Genomic DNA, 27,886 nt, shown 5'->3' with positions numbered 1-27,886 from the left:
GAGCCGCTGAAGATCCCTGTGTTGGACTGCAATGGGAATCCATATGCCTTGTAACCCAGGAAAGAAGCTTAATGCTCACTCTCCCCTCTAACAATTTATTATCTGCAGCATCAAAGAGACAGTGTGCTTCATCAAGTGATGAGGAAAGGCTGAGAGAGTTGGGGTTGTTCAGCCTGGAGAAGAGAAGGCTCTAGGGAGACCTTATTGCATCCCTTCAGTACTTAAAAGAGGCCTTTAAGAAAGATGGGAACAGACTTTTTAGCAGGGTCTGTTAGGGTAGGACAAGGGGCAATGGTTTTAAACTAAAAGAGAAGAGATTTGGACTAGATATAAGGATTTTTTTTTTTTTTTTTTTTTTACAATGAGAATGTTAAAACACTGGCCCAGGTTGCCCAGAGAGGTGGTAGATGCCCCATTCCTGGAGACATTCCAGGCCAGGCTGGATGGGGCTCTGAGCAACCTGATCTGGTTGAAGATGTCCCTGATTATTGCAGGGGATTTGGACTTTGAAGATCTCTTCCAACCCAAACCATTCTATGATTCTAAGTCATTTGCATCACCGAATCAGTGCCACCTCCCATTGTGCAGGTTTGCAGCAAAGGGCAAGGCTGGGTGCAGCGTCAATCCCTGCCCGGCTCCTTCCACTCCCTGCCCTGGCCGCTGTGCGTGCACCAGCACGTAGCTCGGTGTGCACAGCGCCATGTACAGCCCTCCATGGCCCAGACGGATCCAGGAGACTTAATGAAACATGGTGCCCAGATGTGCTTCGTAGGTTGTTTTGGGCAACATCACTCCCCCGTCTGGGGGAAAGCTGTGAAGTGACAATGCAGCAAACAGGAAATGATTCACCAGTTTTTCGGCACAGATCTCTGGCAATATTTGTGCTTCAACAAATACGCTGTTTAATTTTGCCCGAGAAAATGCTTATGAAATTAACAACACAGAAACACTACTTTGTTTTTTTTTACCTTCGAAGAGATAAAAATGTCTACTTTGGATTGCCCAGATATATTCCATGCTTTGAGTTGTTTACTGCAACACAGTATCTTATTCTTCACTGACTAACTTTCCTTACAGAGCCTGCCAAGCACAAATTAGGTCAACCTAAGCAGCAGTATGAAATGTAATTAGCCGAAAACTTTCTTAATTAGTGCTGTTATTCAGGGTGGGGAGAGATTAGCTCACAGTGAATTGGGGTAGGGCAAGTTGGTAAAGAGATTCTTCCTAAAAAAAGGTGGATCTAAAGCTGGATACCTGCCCAATATCTTTTGAAATTTTGATTACATTGGTTTATGACTACAGCGAGGACTGTAATTCATGCCTGTAGGGTGCTCTGCATTGCACTAACAGATTGCAATAAAACAACAAACTAATCATTCTTATGGACAACACCTTCTTGCAACTAGAGTCAGCGATTCTAGGTCTTCAGGCTTTCTGCATCAGAGTCACAAAACACTGGTAAGAAACCATGTTCCTCCTGACAGAGGCACCGATGGTGCACTGCCACCTCAGCACAGCGGCTCCTGTTGGACCGGCTGACCAGGGACTGGCGTCTTTCACACTGTGACCCCATCTCTGGGATCTGGTTCAGGAACCCACTTTGCAGGGAATACAAAAGATAGACCAGGACTGACTTCCAGTGAGCAAGTACTAGTATTTGATATTGTCGGCACCTTAACTGAGAGACAAGCCTGGGACTAGTGGGGTGAGATTAAGTTAGATACTTTTGAAGATGGCCAGTTCATGTGGAGCTTATGCTAGCCCTTACCCAAGCAGTATTTGGATGAAGAGAATTTTCTACTTTTGTCATCAAACAACTTCCACGTTCTCTCACCTCTCCCTTCCAGTCAGTATAAAACACTGACCAATTTTGCTTAAATAAAAGAACAAATGCTAGGTCAGATTTTCATTTCTGCTACTTGGCTCAATTTTGCTATCCTTAAAATACATCTCCCTTTTGGAGTGAATAAGATCAATTGCATTTTTCCTTGTACAAATGCTGGTATGTACTGATGTGGGACAAATTACTGATTAATAATTCTGATTAATATAGAATACATCAATGAGAATCTTGTGGGGTAAAGGCCTCAGTATAGTATTAGGAGGCATAGTCTATAGTAAAAATATACAAGGGGCAATATGGAAAAAATATGCATGGAGGCAACCTGCAGAGCTCAAAAATGCAATGATTTTTGCACAGGCTATGCATGAACCAATTCATGTCTGAAGGCAGTCTAACTACATTCTTGCAATATTGCACTCAAGATAATAAAGCCTGGAGAGAGGAAAGATAATAGAATAATGCGTGGAAATTAACATCCCCACTGGGTGAAATCATTATAGAGCAAAGCAGAACCCCAGATCTGCATATAACTGAAGTCTTTCACTAAGTTTAAAAATATGGTCTAAATGTGATATAAACTTTGGGCTGGTCAACCACACAGATGTGTTTGCCTACTGTTATCATCGTGAGAATTGCATTTTAGCAGGAAAATTCACATGACTTTCAGGATAAAGCACCACTGTTTAAGTGCCCTGTACTGAAATCTCATCACGTGGACAGTACAGCAAGTTTCAGAGTTTGTAATCATTCTTATCTAGGTCTGATTTACCGAGAAAAAGTGTTATAATGCCCTAGGCATTAGATTGCATTCATGATCACCTTCTTTCAGAAGCCGAAGTGACTATTTTTAATGTATGGTGTGCAAGAGAAAAACAAATCTGATTATAAAATGATTGCATCAATGCAGCAGTAAACATGTTATTCAAGCTTGTTATCTAGATAATAACCTAGTAAGACTTATTTTAGTTTTGTATAAGGCCTGCAGCCATGGCCACCAGAAGCTTTTCACAAAATGTAAAGTTCTGTGCATGTTTTTGAACTAGCATAATTTGAATTTATCAGTGACTTCTCTGCATGCAGTTAGCAAGAATGAATGCGTGCAACTTAGAATTAAATTTCTAAGTGCATATTTAAATAGGCAGATTAAAAAGGCCTGATCTTGTAGAAACATACTTCTGAAACAACTGATGTGGAATGGGTTCCTCAAAATCTCTCCCAGATCCCTGTTTATATGGGAAACAGACACCTCCTGGACTTTCAGTATTCATTCACAGGTGAAAAAGGAACGTCAAAAAAGAAATTACATTCTACCATGGAGTCTGGGCCAAAGCACCATTGTAGCCTGGTAATGATTTCAGTTCTGTTAATAAAAATTGAAAGTCTTTCAGTGACTTCAATAGTGATTAAAATTCAGACATTAGAAAGAAATAGTGAAACTTCAGTCTGAGAATTTAAAAAGGAAAATATACTTAAAAAACCTAGTTAAGAGATGCTCACCAAAAAGCCAATGTTAATAACTGACTTTCAGTGACCTCACTATAACCTACTTTCTTATAGTCTAGAAACCTGTAAAAATGTTGATTTCTTCTGCAACATCTAGTGGGCATTGCTTTTTCAAGTTAGTGAATGATATTTTAAGGAAAATACTACACAGTTCATCGAAAGTAGGCTGTTCTGTGAATGCTTACCAGGAAAATACATCCTTCTGATTTTAATATTTGTTCATTTTATTGTTTAGGCATAAATGTACCAAAATCGATGTAAATTAATATTTATCCTGTAGTTTTATTCCTGCCTTTATTAAGTTATGTAGGTGTGGCTCTTGGGGACATGGTTTATTGGTGAACTTACCAGTGTTAGGTTAATGGTTGGACTTGATGGTCTCTAAGATCCTTTTCCAACCTAAATGATTTAATGATTTTACTTTTACCTATACAGAAATGCTTAAATGCTGACTAGAACAGACCCATCATCTAACTCTGAGCACACAGGTGAATGTTTCACAGAGAACTAAACTCAGTTCTACTTTGATCGTTGGCTGTGATGCAGTTTTGTGCTCACTGAACATGCACTTTCCCCTTTAAGTAAATATATCTATCATTGACATCAAGTCTTTGATAATGTTGTTCAAGAATATCATACGCTTAGAAACAAAGAGCTTTAACACTCCCATTGACAGCTTTCTACACGAGTGCAAAAACCAATCCTTCCTCAAGCTGAGGATTAGCCAGCTACACAGTAATGATCGTGTTTGTAATATGTGAAATGTGTCAAATCTAGTAACCAAAGTCTGCCTAAATAAAAGAATGTGTTAAAAAAGATTAGTGGATTATTGCATGCTCACACAATCTGATGCCACTTTTCATGCTTCTTGGATGGCTTTTAGCACATCTCAGCTGCTGCCAGTCGACACGTGCTCTGTAAGCATGGAAAATAATGCAGGAATTTAGGAGAGCAGCGGTGATGTTTCGAATGAGATGGCTATTTGGTGAGCTGGTGACATAAAAGGCTTTTCTTTTTCATCAAAGGCTGGAAGAGATCCTGCGCTTCAGTTAATACATACCCAGTTAATATAATACATATTGTCCTGGTATAGCTATTGGCTACAGCAGCCTTAACCAGTAGACGATGATTTACTCACAGAGTTCCTTGCCAGCCGCTGTACATGCTGCTCTTCACACTTGCATTAGCAGCCACTGCTGGAGCGATATAGCTGCTCACCAGGGCCGGCAGCTCACACCAGCACAGACAGTGTGGGTCAGGGTGCAGCTGGGAACAAAAACGGTTTGATGTGTTTTTCTGTGATTCTGTGTTAGGCTGAGAAACATGTGCGCCAAATGGTCTGTCATGACTATGAAATTGATTAGATTTATTATTTTGTACTGAGACCAGTGGAATTAAAGTGTTCCTGCCTTATGATGCGTGAACTGTGTTATATGCACTGCATCTTCTGTAGCCTGATATTAGATACTCAGAAAAGTGGATCAATAAGCTTCTAAATGATACGTCTGCTTGGTGTGATAGCATCACGCATGGCACACTCGAATACTGAGATAATGATGGTTTTGACAACAGGCTTTAAAGATTTGAGTTATAATGGTACAGTCTGCTTTTGATGAATCATCTGTCTAACTAATTTTGGGAATTCTGTATGTGACTATTCAAAAATTGCTGTTATTAAACTTGAATTCTTCTTTGAAACGGGTTTCTGAGGACCTTACAGGAGCTAATACTTCCTTAGCACTGAAGCAATTCTCAGGTTTCTCATTGCCAATGCACATCTTTACCCACTACTTTGATTTAATGGGAAGTCTGCTTTCTTTAAACTTTTCATGAAGCATCCAAAATAGTTTCTCAGCTATAGTTTTCCCCTCTTAGTCTGGAACTACAAGTCAAACACCCTAAAATGCTAATGCTTTCAAAGCCTCTTGGGCTGTTTAAAGGAAAATTCAAGGATGTTTATTATAAATGATGATGTTCAATATTTCTAACTAGTGTTGCAATCCAGTTTCACAGTTCAAGGTACAACCCTGTCAGACTACATGTGGTATCACCTACTAATGTTATATTGGTCATAAACAACATATTGTCTGATTAGGTGCTAAGGCAATTGTTTCTTCCATAGAAGTGACTGCACGTCTGTTGCCAAGAAGGTTCAAACTTGTCCATAGCATTGTAGTAAGTTCCCACTATTCATCACATTTCTGTGAAACTGCACAGGGCAGATATCTAACTTGTAAAAATTTCAGTGCATGAGACAAACCCCTGCCATCCCCTACAGAGTATCACTCATGGACAAAACATGCCTGAGACAAGTGCAATCCCACAGACTCAGATTCAGATGTGTTTTCTTAGTCACCTTTTGCACTCTTTCCATATCCTATGTACTGTTGTAGGTACCTGACATACAGGTATGTTGTTATTAATTTCTGTTAAAACTTCAGGGTCTAAACATGTTGCAGAGAACCTCCAAAATGCTGGCAGAAGGCCTTTGCAGTTAATCTAAATCTAAAAACACTACTGTGGCAACTTCAGTATCAGCCACTGTCTTCCAAATCAGTATTACATGAGATGACGGTGAGACTATTTTGCTTTTTTTCTGCTCATGAGCAGTTTGTCAATAATTAAATTTATTTAAATATTTTTTACAATTTATTTTAAGTATTACTTTCACAGTATTATTTCTTACAATCAGAAGAGAAATATGGCTACTTCCGCCAACAAAAGAATGGACAGGTTTTAAGATATGGTCTATGATGATACTATTATCTTCCTGCATATGTCTGACTGATTGTCAGCTTTCATGTTTTCTATAAGTTGCTTTGAAAATTTTACTTCAAAACATGATGCCAAGTTTACATGATTTAACACAATGAAGCATTGACAGTCATTCTGCTTTTCATATCCCTGCTCCAAAATCCAATAAGAGGAAATGGTTTTTTGCCCCATTTTTAACCCTTATTTACTAATGACACACACCCTCATCACACTGGCCAGCTAATTACTGATTAGATAGGAAATAAGACCCTGTTAGACCCTTCATGGGGATCACCTGTTGTTGCATCCTGGGCAATGGCTACTCTGTTACCTTCATCTTTTCAGCTGCTTTGTAAGTCAGTTACTTTGAACACTGAGGGGGCAAGAGACTATTAACTGTGAGGAAATGGTGGCCTTTCCAGTTTTGAAATGGCTGAGCTGAATGTGTGAGTACGGGCAATTCCTTGTTCTTGGTGATGGGGAGACTCCTCTCTTCCAGTGAATATTTTCAGGCAGCGCTGAAGAGGCCACCGTTCCCCCTGGCCTGCAGCTGTGGTCTCATGGTCCCTGGTGAAGGAGCAGCCTTAGGTTTTGGGGAGCTGCATGTGCACCAGGCAGCACACACTCCTCCCATGGACTTGGGAGGAAACCTTGCTGTGGCTTGAAGGACAAATAGGGCAAAAGATAGCTGGTCATCTGCTTCTGGCATGGTGTCCCATGAGTTCAGTGCTCAGCTTCTGCTGCGTGTCTGTGGGTGATGGGAAGCAGGCTCCCTGCCGCAGCAAGCAGTGGCCAAGCTGGCTGTTCGGCAAGGCAGCAGCTTCAACACAATCCATGCAGGTGCACTGAGGGGTGTTTGTGCTGAGGGAGCCAGGATCACAGAAGAGGTGGGGACCAGTAGGAAACATCCTTCCCAGATGTAAGTTGATCTGTAATTCAGATAGAAAATGTTCATTCTACACCTGAAAGCTGTGAACTTTACCCTTTCCTTTTCTTTCCTTCCCCTTTTTTTTTTTTTTTGTGAAATACCATTTTCTGTAGGCATTTTTCTATTGAAATTTTGATTTATTGAAACAAAATATTCCATCAGAAGTAATAAATGATGGATACTTCCTTACCAGACTTTGTTAAAACTGCATAAACCCAAATAAAACATTCCTCGTAGCATTAGTAGGCCAATGTAATACATTATAAAGGTTGTATTTATAAAAGGATGTTCTATACTGCACAGTCTTAGTGTTGGAAAACAGCCCAAGCCAACTCCTGCTGCAGTAATCTTTCCTTACCCTTTGTGCTCCCTGACTTCTGCAGTATACTGACAATAAATAGTCATGTTTCCTCAAGTACTGTGCCCAGTGGCACTGCGCATGTTGGAAAAATATCTGCTGTACAAGTCTTGCTCTATGAATTCTTTTGATACCATAGGAAAAACACTCTTTAAGTCCTTTAGCAGGCAAGACTGTAGCTGAAGTGACCATTTATTTTTTTTCCTGGACATGATCCAAATAATCAAGCTGCTAATCAGTTGCCTCCCAATGAAGGGATATTCAGAACCTAGTTTGCTCAGAAGGCACCAACAAAGCATAAGGTGAGATTAAAGCAATATATTGTGAAAAGTCTTTGACTCTTTCCCTCTTGAACTGCGAATCATACTAACGCAGGAGGGGCAGAGCAAAGAGGTAAAATAATAGCTAGTGCCCTAATTATGTGGAGTCTGTTTTGTGTTAAGATGAAGATTTAGGTGTGGTTACTATCTGTCTGATTTTATTAATGAGACTTCATAAATTATAAGTCAACAAAGAATGCAGATGGGAATGATTTCAGGCTAGGTATGAGAATTTTATTGCTGGCTATCAAAGACCTTCTCCTAAAATGCTAATTTTTTAGACATCATTCTTTGATGACTAGAGATAGTGAAATGTTAACTAAAACTCTGATGTAGTTCTTGTTATTCTAAATTGGAACTGAAAAGTAGTCTGCCAAATTTTAATTGTTCATTTGGGCTATACTGCTATCACTTTGCAAATCTAAAAGACATATATTAGAGAATATCATTCTTAAGAAGAATATTATATTTCTGGAGACATGCCTGAATATCACTGGTTTGAGCACACAAGTGTTCCTCACTTGTGAGAGCTAAATTAAGACTCCCACTGAGTATTGCAGCAAGTTAGAGTGCTGGAAATGTTGTGGGCTTGTATCAGGCAAGACTGGACACGGTACTTCTGTGTTAGCTGGAAGGTGGGATGACGTAGCCTGGCGGACTCCCAGCTCTCACGGCGCTGTCTAGGTTGCAGGAGTGAGGCCACCACAACAGCTCATCCCACTGAGCCGTGGCCACTGTGGGACATTGCAAATGCCTCCTTTTGACAGCCTGCCAAATCATGGTTTGCCTTGAAAAAAAATATGGTTAGAAGGGAAAGGAAACATCTTTGTCTTCTGCCTAACAGTCCTCTGATGGGGGAGCCATACCTCAACACCAAAGTGTTAAGCCGCCTTTGTGATTAGGTGTTAGGAGAAGAAAATAAACCCTGGAGGAAAAACATCACAAGGGAGAAAAACCCCACTTTTCTTCTTTTCCTTTTCCTAGAGTCAGGTAAAGCATGTTTACTTTGCTCAGGTATTTGTTCTACTATAACATAAACTCTACACTAAAGCTGAAACTATTATGAGGCAATGCTTGTGGAATATACTGAGGGAGAAAATATTAATTTTACAAATATTAGGATTTTTTTAAGGAACCTTCTGTATAAAGTTCTGATAGAAGACTACAGTAAGGATTTCTTTGCAGATTTCTCCTGTCCCTTTAAACCTCAGTTATAAGCTTTTAACCACTCTTTGATGGTTTAAGAAGGAGTAAAAAACTTTACAAATACATAAACTTGCACAGTTCTGACTTACACATCCATAAACCAGCACTTGCCCATGCGACAAGTTTCTCAAAAGTGGCCAAGAGAGAAGCTGAGTGTGGAGGAGGTACCACTACCATCTTCAGGGATCGGTGTGAAGTTCCTTTAGAAAGGGGCCAAGAGCCACTGGAGGAGAGGTCCTCTCTGTAAGCAGGGCTGGGTGAGGGTGATGGGCTGACACAGAGTGCTTCACCCCTTAAGGTGCTGAGTGTGGCTTTCCCAAGTGTGCCTGTGCCTGCCAAGTAAGGAATCGCTGTGCTCCAGCAAGTGCCAGCTGTGGGCAAGGTCAGGGAGCAGTGCCCTGCTGGGACACCTGTGCTGGGACACCAGTGCAGGGCCTGGGGCTGCCTGAAAGGGAGGCTCCAGCTGGGGCTGAAATGGGAGAGGCAGGGAAATTTCAGAGGAAAAAAGTTATGCTAAGATGTGGGGATACCTCAGGGCATCTATGAAGAAGACTTTGGCATGGTGTTCCCAGAGGCTATTATTACCATTTATTAGTCGAAAGGTAAAGAGCAAAGGCTCTCCTGTACCTCCCCTCTCACCTCCAATGATAAAGAGCTACCATAAGCCAAATTAATATTTAGCAAAGAATACTTCCTCTTGTTTTTCCTGAGAACTCCTTATCACGATGGTGGTGACTGGGTCTTTCCCAAGCAAGTGCAAAGATGAGGCGTAAGTCTTTCTTCATGAACCATAGAGATATTGTCAAAATAGCCTTCTGACACAGAGCCTGACCCACAATATGCTAAGAGAAAATACTCCACTGCCCTGGAGTCCTCCCTTCTATTTGCAAGAGTTCAGATTTTGCCAGGTAAGTCCAGGAGGAACGAGTATTTAAATATTTTATTTCAGAATGGAACTGTAAAACCTTTAGTTCCAAGGCAAAAAATTGCAGGGGTATCATCAGAAGTGGGCTCTAAATATTTTTTTGGGAAGTGAATACCATGAAGCTCAACTCCTCAGAGCCCTCCTGAGGTGCTGCTTTCCTGGACACACCATGGCAGGAAAGTGTCTGCCAGAGACATTGCAAGATATAACCTGGAGAGGATATTATTCATGTCTTCAAATACACTGGCAAATTTTGTAGTCAGAGTAGCAAGGCTGCTTAAACTAAGTTTTGGAAAATCCTGCTTTTGTGTGCAAAATGTTATTCTGCCATATGCACAGAAAAACATCTCCAACAATGGAGCGGTTCATTACTCTGCTGAGCCAGGACACCATGTGGACAATGGTCTGTCACCATTCTGCCATCATATTAAGCAGTAATTTCTCCATTTAACTGCACTGACAGCAATGGAAGTGAATGTGGTTTCTTGAAAGGCTGACTTATTTGCATGCCTACTGCCCTTGAAATGTCCTTCATCAGCAGACCCAGGATGGCGGGGGCTCTGCATACAGGGCGCCTTCAGTGCATTAGGATGCGTGCCCTAGGAAGCGCTCATGTACCAGTGGGGACAGCCCAGTGCTGGCCCTTAGAGCACACTAGAAAGAAAGTGGTCTGGGGAGAGGCGAATCCAGGTTTAAGTCAATGAAAATGTGTGCAATGGTGATCTGGTGAGAATACAGCTGAAGGAGGGATTTGGGGGATTATACTTTTTTCTTCCCTTGCCCAGGTAGACATCTGTGTGGCCAGATGATGATATTGTACTTCTATGAAATCCATGCGTACATGTCTAAGTTAATAAAGATGTAATCTGGATTAGAATGGGAAAACATGTAACAGGAAACCAGATGTTAGTTCTCAAATAAATCTTATTCTGATTTCATGCACTGCAGCTTTCCCTTGCAGCGCTGTATTTTACTGAGGTAGTGTTTAAGAGCTCCCATGATAGACCAAGCATTTCTTTTGCACAAACACAGACTCGTGACATTCCCTGCCTAGGCTCTGGGCCATTTTTTCTCCTGCATATTTTCTCCTGCAGTCCCCAGGAAGTATACACATGCAGAAGATGCTGTTTGGTCTGTAGCAGTGATAGCATTGCTGAGAGATAGGATAAAAATTCATGAAGATTTAGGTCTGAGCTAATGCTGGAATGTATATGGGCATTATCCACAACACATTTACAGGTTTGAGGGCAAGAATTAGCAGGCTTTATTGCAACTGCACTGCTGGCATATTTATTAGTTTGCATAAATGATGATAAAAATAGAGCATAGTAGCAGCAAGGATGTAACCTGTGGCAGAAAGTAAATGATGACACAAAAGGAACCAGAAATCAGCAGGTAGTGCCTCAGTTTGCTATGGATATTGTCCTTCCTACACAGTAACAGTCTCTCAAATCTGGCTGAAATGTGCTGTAGCGCCAGTCTGTTATGAAGACAAAATCTTCATTAGAAGCAAATTTTGGCTTCCTCTTTTATTCTAGTGAGAAAAATAGCACTGCAAAAGTCCATTTCTCCTTTCGCCATAGACCATAAATGCTTTTAATTACATCACCTTTCATGGTATGACATTAATTACAGTTACTTAGAAGGTTATGCGTGGCTCAGGTAACAGAGAGAACATTTTTCTCCTGGCAAGTGTTACCAATAAAAGCATACGTGGTAGAGCTACAGATTTATGGTAAAAAGTAACTCTTCAGCAAAGGAAATTTCTAATACAGAGAAAAATCTTTTTCCCACTAGGTCTCTTTGAAAAAATTACAAACAGTGGGCAATGCATGATAAAAGCCTTTTCCCTGTTACTGTTTATAGATAATGTCCCCCACAGATGACTAATGCTGAGCAGAAAAAAATGTAAATATACCTGAAGTCTCTTGATTAATGCACATGCCTTTCCGTGTAGTTCAAGTTTAAATTGGGTATAATCAGGTTATCATCTGTGAAAAATTAATTGTAAGTACTATCTGTATATAGCTATTTGGAGGAAGTAAAATACTAAACTTGCCTTTCTTGCACATATATGACAGCAAGGCCACTCTAAGTTTAATTACTGATAAAGAACAGTATCATAGCATTGACTTATTCTAGCTATAACAATTTCAAAATTAAAATAACAAATTATGAAAAATATCTAAATTATCTCTGTCAAGGAATTTCCAGTAAGAATATTTTTGAGACTGTTTCCGTTTTGCAATACCTCTCTTGTGATGAGAAAACAGTTTTTTGTGCTACGCTGCTTATAAAATGGGCAAAATTTTTGCTTAATTGTTCATTTAGAGATGGTCTTGGGAGCAATTTTCAACCAGCTGTATTTCTGTGGATTATTCCCTTGGTGCTGTTCATGACACACGATATTACTAAATGTCACAAATCATCCTGAGACATCACATATTGTACAGTGCAGATTATTTATTTTGCCAATTACAGGTTCTTTTTCCTCAGCTTTAGAGTTTGGAAGCATTCCCAAAGGTAATAGGGAGGTTTGTGAACCTTCTCTTAAATATGCCTCTTGGCTGGCTCCCTTTCCTGTTTTCTTGGGCTCTCCAGGGACACATAATCAGCGCAACTCGTGTAGTCTTTGTGCAGTTGTGTACAGGCCTTCTCAACTTACATTTCAGCCAAAAACCAAATTTCCAAAGGCTGTTTTGAAAAACTAGACTTTTTATTTAATTCACAAAGTCTAGCTACTTTACACTACTGAGTAATGAAGCCACAGGTGATTCCCTCCAACCCTCCCACATCTGCAAAGTGAGGGGCTATAAATCAAATGCAGTAGGTTGCCTTGTTTTGCTGCTAATGGGGTCAACCTCCTCCCTGAACAAAATTCCAGAAAGGGAATAACCATAACAAGTGGTTGCTGCACATAATGTTTCTCTGTCATTACACAGGGAACTTCATAATACCAATTATGAAAGAAATAGACTGATTATGTAGGGATTTCATAAGTGGAGGTAAGACAGCTTGAGGTATCTCAGTTTGTCTGCACTTGGATGCTCCTCTTGGCTAGTTGCCTTTTTTTATGAATTTAGTGCAAAAAAGGTTTGTTTTGTGTAAGTCCCTTCATTTACTCAACTAAAATCGGGCCAAAAGACATTGATGAAGGCCAGAACAAGATTTGGATTAATTCTTTCGTTTATAGTCAAGAGAAAGAATGAATGCTGAGTTCCAGAAAAGCTAATTGCTTTAATTTGAATCTAGCAAAATGAATGCTTGGTTGCCAGTTTAAAAATTCACCTTTCTTGAAACTTATGCTAAAACTCATTTGTCATTAGTCTTTTATATATTAACAACTCTTACAACTGTTTCTGGAGATGTTTGGATTTCAAGGCCTCACTTCTGTCACATTTACACCTGAAATAAGCAACCCTTGCCAGTATGCCAGATGACTTCCTCCTGCACACCTTGCCTTTTGCACCCCTCTCCCACACTAATATCTTGCAATACTAATGTTGAAAAGAATCAGCTGTGTGCTGAATGAAGCAGAAAGCCTCTGGAAAAAGTAGTATATGGTCAGGTAGTGAAAGCGTTATCACAGAAGGTATGCCAAAGGGGCTGAATTCAAACATTTAGGCCTTTTGCTAACTTATTAGGCATCTCCTAAGCAAAGTTTTGAAGCTTTGATCTTCCAGCCTTAATGGCCTTTTACCTTTGTTTAATCTCATTATATTAATGTGATAGCAAATTTCACTGAAGCCAACCAAAGCCCATACAAACTGTCTATCATAAAGCAAAAGCAATGTTAAAATTAAGCGTTTATTGCTATCTGTGTACCCTAATATCCCAGATTCCTCAGAGCAGGAGTCCTGTCAGCACTGTCATTGTGAATGCAACCTTCACAATTCTGGATATGCAGAAGAATTACAGGGTGTTGCAGCTGCACACCCCTGATGAGATACAGAGCCTCCAATAGGGCAGTTGATGGCTCCTTAGCACCTTTTGTGCCCCATTGCACTTGTCCCCACATACACATCCAGGGTGGCGCCAACATGCTGACAGTCACATCCTCCCCTACCCCAGGGTAGGGTGACTTCACCTCCACCAGCTCTGGGGGCAGGAGGGGTGGGACCCTCAGTTGATTGACAGGGTCCTCAACAAAGGAAGTGCCCAGGGAAGCTGAGAAGCTTCTGGACCATGTTGTAGTGCCCACAACCAGATCTGACCAGGCCATAAAATGAGGCCCATGGAAGATCCCCTTGGAGCAGCAGGTCTGTGAACTGGAGCCCTCCCCTTAGACTGGGATGCCATCTGAGAAGACTTCCTGGGATTGAGAGTGCCTCACCTCCTCATTTGGTGAGTGGTTGTTTTTGTCTTCTAGAAATATGCTTGAGTGAGCCCTTGCCTAACCCAGGCAAGTGATTATTTCTTCTGGGTACCCATGAGTGAGAGGCCTCTAGTTTTGTTTCCTGCAAGTGAATGCATGCACACTGTGGATTCTCATTGTTCTTATGTGGTCATACTCCCAATGATGTCCTCAACTGGTATCTGAATCAGTGTTTCATGTTGTCAGAGAGCTAAGTATTTTTTATAAACCCTGTTTCTAGTTGGTTTATTGGCTATAAATTTCCCGCTAGAAAAACTCTGGTTTGGAATTTATTGTCCAACTAAATTGATTTTCGGGATGCCTTCGTGACACGGAATAACACAAATCATTTAAAACGAAAGCCTCAGCACAATACTGATGGAAAAGCACCCTTCTGGTGACACCTTGAGCCGAGAGCTTCTGAGATCCATGTGGCAGTTACTGAAAGGTAACTACAAACAGGGACTTTGTGTAGTCCCGGCAGAAGGGCTCAGGCGCTGGGGTGCCGGGGAATGCAGAGAGGGGGACTGGGAGGGTGGACTGAACAACCTAGAGAGCAGGCCCAGATAAAACGTTAGGTTTGGTTTGGGGGGGGATGTGCTGTCACCCAGGAAAAAGGGCATTAAATGTGTAATCAGGACGCCTAGATTACACCTCCTCTGCGCTGCTGTCAGGCGCTGCTGCTGCCTTACGCTGTGTCACTTTGGGTCACCTCTCTGGGCTTCTGCTGCCCATCCCAAAGTCTGACAATCTGATCGGCCCCTTGGGACTCCTTTATTCACTGGCAGCAGTTGGGCAGAGCAGTCCTGACACCCCACACCCTTATTTGCTGGTGAAGTGTGTGTAATTAATGCTCTTCTGGTAAATGTGGACACAGGACATGCGATGCCTTACTTTTGCTGTCTTTAAACAATTTCTGTTCATGAATAGAAGTATTTACCAAATAAATGCAGATCAAAGCAAAATTAAAAAATACTCATTTTCTGGGTTTCTCACTCATGGTGGAGTTCACTGCAATCAGAAGAAAGTAAAAGATCTAATAGGTATATGCATATTTTCTTTGTCACTGGTGGGGCAGTCTGAGAAGCAGAAAAGGCCTTGACTGTTTGTAAGCCCTGCTCAGCAATAATGAAAACATCCCTGTATTATCAATATTCTTTCCAGCACAAATCCAAAACACAGCCCCTTACTAGCTACTGTGAAGAAAATTAACTCTATCCCAGCTAAAACCAGCACAGATGCTACATGGTAAAGGAAACCAGAGGTAACGGGCTTTATTTTCTAAATGAAATAAAATAAAACCCTCAAACATCTCAAAGCTAGCTACATGAACAGCACTCTCAAAAATTGATTTTACCGAGTAGTCGTGATTTTAAAATAATTGATTTCAACTTTTTAATTGACTTTCCCTAAACAGCTTCACTGCACGCTACTCTTCTGTAGTCCGAGTACTGCCAGAATCAGATATTATTGGTATATTATTTTAATTGAGAAAAAATGAGAGATAACAGCCTGGACAAGATACTGCTGGCAGATCTTTCCACTTCATCCAACAAGACTGCTGATCGATTAAGAGGCCATTGGTCCTATGACAGATGGCGTGATTCTCTCTGCTACACATCCTCCTACGACAGAGCAGTTCCTTGGTGGCACTGAGGGCACTGGGTTCCCTAGAGGCTGGAGCACATCTGGCTGGGAGAAGCGTGAAGCCCACGGCCTAGGGGAAGCCAGCAAGGAAGAGGGTGGGCTACCAACCCTTTCCTCCCTGGGGCCCTTGGTGGGTTGGGGAAAAAAACTGCACCTGTGCACAGTCCTGCACATCCAGGACCCCAGAAAACAGCTTATCTCAGAAGTATGGGTTTAAGGGAATTTACTCAATGTGTCTATTGACTTAGATGAAAAAAAATGTCAGAGGTGGTGGTGTTTCATTTAAACAGTCTCCTTGGTTGCATTTCACTGAGATTTATGTCCTTACATAAGTCATGGAGGGGTTATTTGAGTGAAGGCTGAGGGAGCTGGGTCTCTTTAGCTTGTAGAAGAGGAGACTGAGGGGTGACCTCATTAATGTTAATAAATATATAAAGGGTGAGTGTCACAAGGATAGAGCCAAGCACTTCTCAGTGAAAACCAATGATAGGACAAGGAGCAACGGGTACAAACTGGAACACAGGAGGTTCCACTTAAATTTGAGAAGAAACTTCTTCACAGTGAGGGTAACAGAGCACTGGAACAGGCTGCCCAGGGAGGTTGTGGAGTCTCCTTCTCTGGAGACATTCCTGTGTCCACCTTCATCTAGGTGTTCCTGCTCTGGCAGGGGGATTGGACTGGGTGATCTTTCAAGGTCCCTTCCAATCCCTGACATTCTGTGGTTCTGTGAACTGGCCAGTGGCCAATGGCAGAGCTGAAAAAGAGCAGAGGCCTCCCGCAGCCCTGCATGTTGAGCTGCCACTAGGCCACTGTGACCTTCTGGCTGTCCCAAGGAGAGTACCCTCTATTTCAAAAATGAAAGTGAGTTCAATATGGCAAAAGTAATATAAAGTTCAAAGGCTATGAGTTGTAGAGTAACAAATACAGGCTAGAAATTAACTTCCAAGTAGTAATGGCAATTAATCATGGAAGGGCTTTAGATGCTGTGAGCTTTCCATCTCTCATTTCTAAATAAAATTATCTCCTAAAAAAAGTACCCATTTGGAAAAGAAGTCATTCAGGGAAATGCTGTGACCCATCTTGTTTACAATGTAAAATGAAAATTTTCCTGATACACTGTCTATAAATTGGTCTATACATTTCCAAACCCTCTAGTGGCAAAGTGACGTAGCCACTATTGGATCTCAATTTAGTAATAAATTTTAACTTTTAATGACTTGTGGCAGATTTTCTTATAACCTCATAACTGAAATTACCATGTTTTGGATTACTATTTGCAAAAATCCAGGAAGTGAAATTACTCCTTTTCTTGTTCCCCCCTTTTTTTTTTTAAATAAAACATTAACCCTACCCACTTCTTGTCTCTAATGACCTTCTTAAATTTTCCTATTTCAGACTTCCTGTAAGAAAACCAGTAATGAATAAATGTGCTATCAGTGCTATGAATCTCAGCCTAAACCAAGTAAGTGTGTAGACAAAGTTCTGACTGATTTGTGGTAGTGCAGAAATTTTCATAACGCCAAATGAAACATAGTCTTTCTTCCTAATGAAATTCTTTGCTGTCATATCCTGAAATGACCTGCAGGTAATTAATGATATGTTTGCCTGCATAGGCAAGTTCATGGTAGGTAAGAAACAAGCAGCAGACATTTATTTCTCAGCTTCGGTTCTTAGCCAGTTCATTTTCAGTAGTCCAGGAGCCTACACTAGGGACAACTGACCAAACTGTTGATAATGGATGTTGCATTGTGTAGGCATGTATTACCTTGAAGAACTTTAGATTTTTGTTGAAAATAATGTTGGTATTGTGATATATTCCCCCAAAGTCCTAACATTATGACACATTTTTTTTCTGAAGCGAATAGCTACACTGATGCATCTTGTAAATATTTTCTTACTTTTGGCTGGATTAGAATACAAGCGAGTAATATTAGTTGTGACTGTACCACTGGATTATATGGGTATGGGCTGAACAAGTGTGGACTGAATTAAAAAGAAGGAAGAGTTTGTGATGAGGTTTGAACTAGGAAGACCTTGAGTTAGTTATCTTGACTGAGTTGAGGCCAAGAGAGAGAGGAGTCAATTTGTGGATGTTGGTGGAGGGGAACTGACAGCGTATAGAAAGATTCAATTTTTCTGAAAGCCTCTCCTTTATCATTTGAAGTGTTGATTCATCAAACATTTGACTTGGAAAAGAATCAGCCCTTTCTTTCTGCCTGCCTTGCAGGGCTCCTCCAAGCTAAGCCCTATCTCCTAATGCTCTGAGCAAATCCTTTCCCAGTTCCACCCTTCTGGGTATTGATAGGGCAGCAAATTAAAAAGTCAAAGCCTCTGACATGGTGTGGCTGTTTCAGATACAGCAGAAACTGAAAGACCTCCTCCTCCTCTGCTTTGATGTTAATCAGATATCAAGGCACTGGCAGGTTCTTCAGCATTTTGTCTGAACCAATGATGTAGTTTCTACAGGTAGGCTTGAAGCCCTTGGCAAACTGGCCCTGTTTATTTCCGCAGTCCTTATGAGCTCTACTTTTGCTATTCCTGATTGAAATCTAAGGTCTTCAGAAATTCAGTTGTTGTTAGAGCCAAACTCAGAACTCTGGAGCTCCCCATTCCTGGGCACCTCATGGGGCTTCTGTGCTGGACCTGGCATGCCCAAACACCCCAGGCAGCAGCTGGGTGACCACGTACATTTTCTTAAGGGTCAGTTTGCCCTCAGCTAAAGCCATGACAATCTCTATAAGAGGTTATCCAACAAAATAGAAATATCGTTGAAATGCCAGGAATGGACACGTGACTAGTGGGTCAAGAGTCTCTGATTTTCTCTCCCTTTTCTTATCTCACACAATGCTCATGGACTACAAAGTAGACCCAAAGCCTCCTGAATCCACTCTCCAGAGCAGTTCATGTATGCACATTAAGAGCGTCTCATTTCATGCCCTGTCCAATGCCGCATAACTTTTATCAAGCACATGATTTTATAAATGGACATTTAACAATCAGTTCATCATCTCTGTTACACAGTACCTTACCATGACCAGAGACACAAAGATGAAGAAAATAATGTCTAATGCATATCTGCTCAGAGATCCACCCTGCTCTTCAGTGGCTCTTTCCATGTAGCTTTTCTTCATTAGTACTGTCACTTAGTTTTACAATATCCTCCCTCATAGCTAAAATGGAAATGAATTTTCCATTTTCTTTACAGTCTTTTCTTCAGAATAAATTGTAATTTACTTAAAGGCAGCTTTACTGTAACTAGGTACACAAACTCACTGATGATACAATAGTTTGCAAATAATCACACACTGTAAACCATACATACTCCAGAAAACTGTGATAGTGGCTCTGTAGTGATGCAACAACCAATTCAGACTTGTATGGTTAAAGAAATCCAAAGATAGTACTTTGTACCTGTACATCAGTTAAATTTCAGAGTAAACAAGTGCATGGCTTCCCTCCTTGTCCACATCTGGGCACATGGTGCCATTTAAGAAGTTGCAGGGAACATGGGACGCCCACATGTAGCTCACAGATATGACATGGGAAATCTGTCATGAGATATGAATATATGAGCAATCTATAGCTGGTGAAGAGGTTGGTACCCTGTAGTATTCTCAGGTAGTACTAGACGGCTGTATGGAAGCAGCCAAACTGAGATCTCTTTGTCTATAACAAAGCACGTTACCACGTTTTTTTTCTAGTTGATGTGTCAGCTCATGGCTTGCATCCCAATGGTCATTGTTATATTAAGCAATTTACAAAAAGGTTTGTAAATGTTAAGTCAGGATCAGAATTTCAAAATGAACATTGCTGTTTAGCCGAAGAATGTTGTGTTTGTTTGTTTTTGTTTTTGTCTTTTTTTTTTTTGTCTTTTCTCCTTTATTCCTAGTGGTATCATTACTTTTTTTTTCTGTCCCCACACAAAACCTGGAAGATAGTGGGAGATGTGCTAGTGTTCCAGTGTGGCTCTCCTGGTGCACAGTCACATGAATTCCCAGTGCGCTCATTGCTCAGAAATGGCAGGCATGGCAGAAGCTTACCCACAGGACCAGGATGGAAATAAATTGAAAACTTAGCTATAAATAGGCAGAGCTATTATTTAAGCTTCCACATATAGGAATTATCTGCCTTAAGGAGGATCTTTGGTATGAAGTTCTCTAAAGAGGATAACTGGAGAGGACCCAAATAATCTTATTTGTGTTTGCCAAGTGACAAAAGCCAGTGGTTTTCTGTTTAAAGGGTAGTGGAAAGGACCCTTAAAAAGAACCTTAACATCCTTCTGAAGTCTGATAAACATGAGTTAAGTTAGTTGAGATTATAAAAAATTATATGGGCAATCCCATCTCTGTGAGGGGAGAACATTTTTCACAGTAGTAGCTGCTGAATCTAACAGTAAGATCCAGTGATGCAAGACCGAAGCTAGAAAAATTGCTATTGGACGTGAAGTATAACATTTCAATTGTGAAGTTGCTTAACAACTAGAGGACCTCAGTAAGAGCTGCGGTGAATTGTCTGCCACCTGAAGCCTTTATATCAAGATTCAATAAAATGGTTTCAGAGAGACATTATTTCCTCTTGAGATTGCTGGGCTTCATACTGAAATCACTGGGAGAAATCTTGTGGTCTGTATTTTGCATAGTCCCTTTTGACCTTAAAACCTATGAAAAAATGTCAGGTGTTTTCCTGTTCTGTAATAAGAAGCCATTCCATGACAGGTTAGAGGGTATGAATGATGGAACATGATTAACTTAACCCAAGAAGAAACATATCACTTTACTTACAAAAGGAAATATCAGGCAGTCTTGCCATTGCTTTCAGTCTGGCACTCGATGTCAGAAGATGAAGTGCTGTGCTTATACAGTGTCTAGCACAAAAGGTAGGTAAAAAAGGTAGGTACTCCGATAGAAAACTAATAGTCTGAAGAAAAAAAACCACTGGGGCTACTGCTGAAGTGCAGCTATGGAGCAAGCTCCTGAGGCCTTCAGTCTCCAGGCTGGCACAAAAGTTTTTCGAAGATATGGGGACACTACACAAGAACACCAGCTAACTGCTAACTTTTAACATCAAATTCTATATATTTGACATATATTTGACTGATACATTCAATCTTTGCCATTTTGAAAACCATAGGCAATTTTAGGTATGGGTTTCTGCAGAAACAGGATTTGACTCTTCAAATATGTGTAGAAACAGAAACATGAGCTTGATTCTGTTTTCTTTGCCACTCACTTAAGACCAGGACTGTGACTTTAGGTTCAGTACAAAGATTTCCTGAATAAAATAATTAAGAATCTGGTCCTGTGCTTTAAATTCAATTTTGAAACAATTATAACAGAGATAAAAGCTGCACTGTTTTCTGGGAGATGGCATAGATTAAGAAAACAATCCCCTCCAAAACAAACAATGTCACTACAAGGACAGAAAAAGGCATTTAAGTAAAGCAAACTGGATCCACCAAACGAAAAGGCGATGACGCTGTAATACTACCTTCCTTCACCAAGCTCACCCAGCCCAACGTTCAAATAAATCAGGCAGGGGTGTGCTTAAGAGGGATATGTTCACTGAAGGCATCTGACTCCAGGTCAGAAATGGGATAATAAACTACATGGCTCCAGGCACTTGCCTTGGGATGGAGCAGCAACCTGCGTGGATATGCCCTGCTGAAACACATCCAGATAATCTGGTTCATCAGGTCAAAACTATCCCGGCTTCCCACCCCACCCTGTGTTGCACCTGGCTCATCCGTAAGTGGGACTTACTCTCCCTGCGGCTGCCCATGGCACAGGGCTGAGGGGAGCTGGGGAACGGCTGCTGGTCAGCCCGCTGACAGGCACACCCTCCATTTCACGCGAGGCAGCAGAGTAAACACTAACTTGGCATTTTCAGAAAATCTGCTCTCTAAGTCAACACAAAAATCCCCACTGACGTCAGCAGAGGCAGGCTTAGGTCAGTGCTTAGCACTTTTAAGAGTCTTTCACCTGTCCTTGCAGGTGGCAAAGCAGGACACCCCAGCACGTACGCATCCATCAGGTGCTGACACCGCTGTGGAGACAGCAGCACAGACATCAGTGTCAGCCCTTGGGTTTAGCAGGTCTCGGTTCACCTCCAAACCAACACAAAGCTGAGGAACAAGTGTTTTGGGGAGCTGCAGAGCTTGGTACAGGGGGATGGCAACCCCCTACAAGGTCCCAACAGCCCAGCCACACTGCCTGTGATGGGAGGACCCTTCCTGGGAGATTCCTGAAGGAGAAATGCCTCAGGAGAAGTTCAGGACCTGACCACCTAGAAAAGTAAAGTGAAGATTCATCTGTCTTACTTCATATGAAGGAAGTCTATTTTTACCAATAATTGAAATCTATTTTGATATACTTCCTAACTAAACAGCAGGCAGAGCCTTTTTCCTGTTTTACATTTTCCCTGCAGTTGTCCAACCCAACTCCTTTAAATAAAAATATTGAGAGGATAGTTGGATCCAGCAGTAAGTTTTGATGCGTTTTTCTCACAGTGTGCAGATAAAAAGCCAAGTTTTATCGCTTCACTAGACCTACCTTGGGCTGTTCAGGATTGAAATATTTGTTGGGATAAAGATACACACCAGCTCCACCCTGCATTCATCTCAGGGCAGGCCAGGCTCTCCTGTCCCGCCTCCTCTCGCTTTTCTCATGCCCTGGAGAAGCCTTTCTGGCTGCCTTCTCTGCTTCACACCTGACCCAAATCCTTGCCCTCCTCCCTTCATGTTACACCAGATCCCACACCTGGCACAAATGTCCTCCCTTTCCCTCATGCAAGGTGAGGGAGGAGCTGTGGTCTGGCTGCAGAATTACCAAGCTGGAAGTCCCTCTGCAAAGCAAACTTAGCTTGAGCTGGATGCTGCAGCAATATCTTATGTGAAATCTGATCTTCACATGTGAGGGTCCCGTGTGGTGACCTCTGTAAAGGTAGCCCCCTGTTTTGGAGAAATGTCTGGCCAGGTATTTGTGCAAAGAAGAGCAGGCTGGTCTTACCCATGCTGAGACACGGCTCAAGGAGGTGAATGTGGTGGGTCCCCCAGCAAGACTTTCTCATTTAGGTTCACCAGGTGTCAAACCAGGTCCTGAGAGGAGCACTTAATGGAGAAAAAACATACACTTAAACCATTCAGGCGTCACGCAAACAAGAGCAGTCACTTAAGCTACTGGGATAGATTAACTCTACCAGTGGTCCCTGGAAATGCCTATATGTTCAATTTGTCAGTGGAAAATACTCAAAAGCAATTTTGCTTGAAATTGCCCCAAGAGTCAAGAGCAAAATTAAGGACAGTGGGGAGCTGTATTAGCAAATTGATGGGAAATAGGGAAGTTAGCGTAATTGTATGACAATGGAACAGGAGAAGACATCCTTTTACACAATATTACAAAGAAATTTCAGCAAGGTGTATGATTTGTGCCAACCAGCATTGCCCCAGAAGCTGTCATTACAGCAGCTGGTACTGGCTGCCTGGCAAGGAGCGCTGCGAGACGTTCTGTTTCACTGAGAATGAAGAGCTCTCTCCTGCCAGCTGCTGAGCATTCCCATCTTCTGTCCCTTTCAGCTGAAGACAAGGAAAGTCATATCTGCATGACAAGAAGCTTTGGCAGGATGAGAGGCTTCGAGGGCCAAAATGTTCATCATAGATCATGTTAAACATTTGCACATTTAAAAAAAAAAAAAAATCCTGAACTGAAAGACTTTGAAAAAATAACAGCTCTGTCTGTCAATACATGAATCTCCTCATTTTCTTACCTCTCTCCTGATCTGGGTTTTAAAAACATGTTGGATTGTGGAAACCCATTGCAGCCCTGCATAGTGAAAATGCAGCCTATGGAATGGAAGAATTGTGTCTGAACTGTCAAATACAGGATGCCCAAGCTGTATTGCTGCCACAAATTAACTTTTTGGCATAAATCAGACAAAACAAAAAATGTTGCCCATGAGTAGATGGAGGTATCTTGATTAAATGCCTGGAGGAGAAAGCTTATTTCTGTATCACGCATGTTCTTGTCAAGAACATTCTGGAGAATCTGAGACAATCAAGGTATTCCTGATTTTGAAATTATCACCTGAAACTCAGAATACAGAAATAGTACTAGGATGGTAAGACCGCATTAGGGACATCGACAGTACAAAGCATCCTGTGCCATCCAAATCAACATGTATATTTTATAAGCCCTGAGAATACATTTGATCTGTGGAGAGCTGGACCATTTCAAGGTTTGATAGTAGTCCAGATTTTTTTTATGCAGCAATTGAGAAAGTAGCTTTTTCACAGTCATTCAAAGCAGAGAGTACAGTAAGATAAGCAGGTTTTTGAACACTCTTGCTAATTCTTCCATTTATTGGCTGAGGAATACCCTTGACAGGGATGTGGTGAACATCAGTCAAAATCCTGGAAGACCTAGATGTCACAGATAATATCAGAATCGTTGACCAGATGTGATGTCGTGTGACTGCAAAGGCTGACAATGCAAGGAAACTGAAACAAGCAAACTTACAAAGCAGGAAGCTTATACAGGCAGTGAAGATAAAAAGAATACTGAATAATGTAGCAAAACAGATCGCAAAAGTAGAGTCATTCAGGCTGGAAACTCTGTGAGTTGGTCCTACAACATAAAAAAGAGATAATTGTACTGGGACTGGAGGAGGACCGGTAGATTTAACTGACTCAAAGTGGTGTGGAAATTAAGATTAATGGGGAAATAAACTTCAAGTCTGAACACAAATGTAAAGGGAATTTTACTGAACAGATTAGAGACACTGGGAACCACAAAGGATCTGAGGAGAATACTTCTAAATATTGTTATCCCTCCACATTTTAGACATTAATGGATGGTTGGATGGATAACAAATGAGAGCACAGTGCAGTACAAGGAAGATGCATCAAAGCTACTATTAAAGTGGAAATGGATTAGCCACTGTCTGTGCAAATCAGATATCAGAGCTAGCAGGCAAGCCCTGCAGTGGAGTCTACAGGGAGGAAAAAGGAAGACCATAAGAAGATACGTCTGCCTGTGAAAGACATCAGACAGCACTCTAAGACAAAGATGAGTTAAGGATCATTTCAGAGGCCCTAAGTGTCTCCTAAATAAGTGATATTAGCAGGAGGTTTGCTCCGGTATGTCTTTACATAGATAAGTCTCTGCAAATGGCACTGGAAAAGGGAGCTCTGTTAAATAGAAGGTTTATATGTGTTCTGCAAGGGTTATGTTTAACTGTGCATTAATGATACATTGGCTACTTAATCACTATCTGGTTGTAATATATGGCAAGCGTAATATGTGCCATTAAAAAAAGAGCACTTTCATTGTTTGCTCTGTACTACTGCTCTGCTGCTGGCTGCTGACATCCAAAGCAATCATTGAGACAAAGACACATTCTCCTACCCTGCCAGGGCAGTGACCTTGCCCTGCTCTCCTTCCTCCTCTCCCTGACTGCAGATCGCTCCCACTTCTTACTTAGTTCCACACCACCCAAAACACCTCTTTTTCTCAGCCACTCGCTATCTTTTCACCTGAGCCATCCCTGCCTTTACAAAAATTTTATTGTGACCAAGAAGCGAAGACCACAAGGCTGACTTGAAGTTATATGGAGGAGAGGAACAGACCCAAGGGGGGAACTGACACAAGTAGCTGTATCTTCACATGTGCTTTATGAAAAGCACATGGAAAATAGAAGTCTCTGTCCGTTATGAAAGGACCCAACTTCCCTCCTGGCAACCTACAGCAGAAATGGCTCTCAGAGGAGAATCCAGATAAATATTTAGTGTTCCATATTAGTGGAAAGTTAGCAAGTAATGTTGGGGTGAGCGAACCAGTCCATCAAAAGAACATATACAGAGCACACACATAGTTTTCATGTCAAGAACCTTGCAGAGTGATTGCACCATGCCTACTGCTTATCAGTCCAGGAGTAAATTATACATCTAATCAAAACACAACATTTTATCATGCAGGCTGTTGGAACTAGACAGAGTTGGAATTATTGCTGTTTAGAAACTCATTTTCAGAGACAGGCTTCAGTCAACAAATGGAGAACATCTAAGCCAAAGAGGCAATTGTAATGTACAAAATAAATAATGCACACGCTGAATTATTAATTAATTAATGGTGCCATAAACAAACTTTTACTGCCTATCCTTTCAAAAAGTGTAAACTCATCTTAGTAAAAGTAACAGTCAACTCAAGCTAAACTGAAGTGGAAATTATTCTGGATATTGAAAGCAGAGAAGTAAAAAATCTTAAAGAAAACTTTAGTTAAAATTCCCACCTCTGGGTTCATCTGAGCCAGCAGCTACGAAAACACCAACGAAAAAGATGTATCTATCTCCAGAGTAACAATGTATGAAAACACTTCACTAAGTTCTTAATGTACACTGATAAGTGTCTTCTCCAAATACTGCTCCCAGTTATCCTAATATTCGCTCATCTTTAATTGCCAGTGACTTCACTCATGACTTATTGACAGTTCGTCTCTCAAGAAGCTTTGCCAGTAATTTAGTTGCAACCGAGTAGCAGTGATGCAAACATTTTTTCATGCAAACTTTTTTGCCTTTAAACCCACTATCATTAAAACATGTTTCCCTAAGATGTCCGGTTGTCTGACCTTGGAGCTGCACACAGATAATTAGGCTGTCTATCTCCTCCTGCACCAGGCTCAAGGTCCCAATGATTCCCAACCCAGTCTCAAAGCAAAATATCCTTCCTCTTGATTTTTGGAATGACAGTTTTTGGCTGAAGATGCTTCAGTAAAACTCTTGCTGTATTATAAACTCACACAGTAAGGCAGGCATGACATTAAAAGCCCTGAAGTGAAGTTAACCCAACCATTCCTTGACCCCACTAAAAGTAAGCTTGACAGAAGAAGACTTAGCTGTTCTCCCGGTTTCCTTGGCTGCTTCCAAATGTATTTTCTGAGGAATGGAGTCTGGTGGAAAACAGTTTCCATATATCACAAAGCTACAAAATCTCAAGGTCTTTCCTGTCCTGGGTTGGAAGGAGCCCAAGAGCTTTTGAAGGGCTTTGCAAAAGCCAAGAGATGCCCCAACAGCCAAGAGCCTGGTCTGAGGCATTCAGCACTGATTGTACTTCTCCCTGGGCTGGCAAGCCAGCCGCATGTTCCACTTGCCCCAAAGTGAGGTGAACCATTAATAAAAACAAACAAACAAACAAACAAAACTCCAAACAAACAAAAAGCAAAAACAAAACCAAAAAAATCTGTAAAATTAACAATTTTCTACAACAAGCATAGAAGCTTTCACAGAAACCACCGAAAAATACATTTCTTATCACTCCCCAACAGAGAAAACACTTGGGAGGGAAAACAGCGAGTTTGCTCCTTCAGCCTGGAGCTGGCAGGGGCTACATCCAGACTTGGGTTTTTCCTGGTCCCAGAGGAGGGCTCTAATCATCCCACCGCTGGCTGCTTGCGGGAAAGGCACTCACGGGATGTCATGACCAAATAGCCTGTTTTGTCCTTATGAGCACTCTTTGTTCTTTCTCTGTTTTAAAAGAAAAAGGAAGAAAAAGAAAGAGAAAATTCTAAAAAAAAAGGAAAAAAAGGAAAGGGTAAAAGATTTGTTCGATATATGGACATCCTAACGAAAAATTATTGAGTCTGATCAGAGCAGGCAATAGCTGATGAAAACCATTTGGTTGCAAAATTAACAACCAAGTCCAGTTAAAACTGCTATTCAGAGGTAGTTCTAACCCCACAGCTCTCACTGGGCTCCTCCGTGTTTGCTTTTCCATTTCCCCTGGCAAATTTGCACAAGGGTTCAAGGTCTGCTGCTGCGGCTCTGCGTCTGCCCTCTGCCAGCCTGGTTTCTATGACATATTCAGGAAGATACAGGGTGACCTTTCCAGCTGGATTTCAGTACCTTCCGCAGGGTCCCTCCCCTCGCCGGCTGCCTCCCCCGACCCTCGCCCTGGCCCAAGGACGGACCCGTGCAGCGCCGGCCGCCCCTAGGAGCGGGACACGGGTCGTTGCCAAGTGATGGCCCATGGCACGAAGCAACGCAGAGCTGCTGGGGCTGCC

General features: G+C 41.5%; 1 long non-coding RNA gene across 1 annotated transcript; it reads right to left on the bottom strand.

Annotated features, from left to right (window-relative positions):
- Positions 1-5,929: 5,929 nt before the first annotated feature.
- LOC139827794 (uncharacterized) lies at positions 5,930-27,654 on the bottom strand. Its single transcript, XR_011738759.1, has 3 exons — positions 26,456-27,654; positions 22,843-22,943; positions 5,930-7,029 (listed from the first exon to the last, which is right to left on the bottom strand). It is a non-coding gene; the product is annotated as an uncharacterized lncRNA (long non-coding RNA).
- Positions 27,655-27,886: the final 232 nt, after the last annotated feature.

Source organism: Patagioenas fasciata, chromosome 4, assembly GCF_037038585.1.
Source record: "Patagioenas fasciata isolate bPatFas1 chromosome 4, bPatFas1.hap1, whole genome shotgun sequence".
Taxonomy (NCBI): Eukaryota; Metazoa; Chordata; class Aves; order Columbiformes; family Columbidae; genus Patagioenas; species Patagioenas fasciata.
This window is presented reverse-complemented; position numbering and strand designations above follow the sequence as displayed.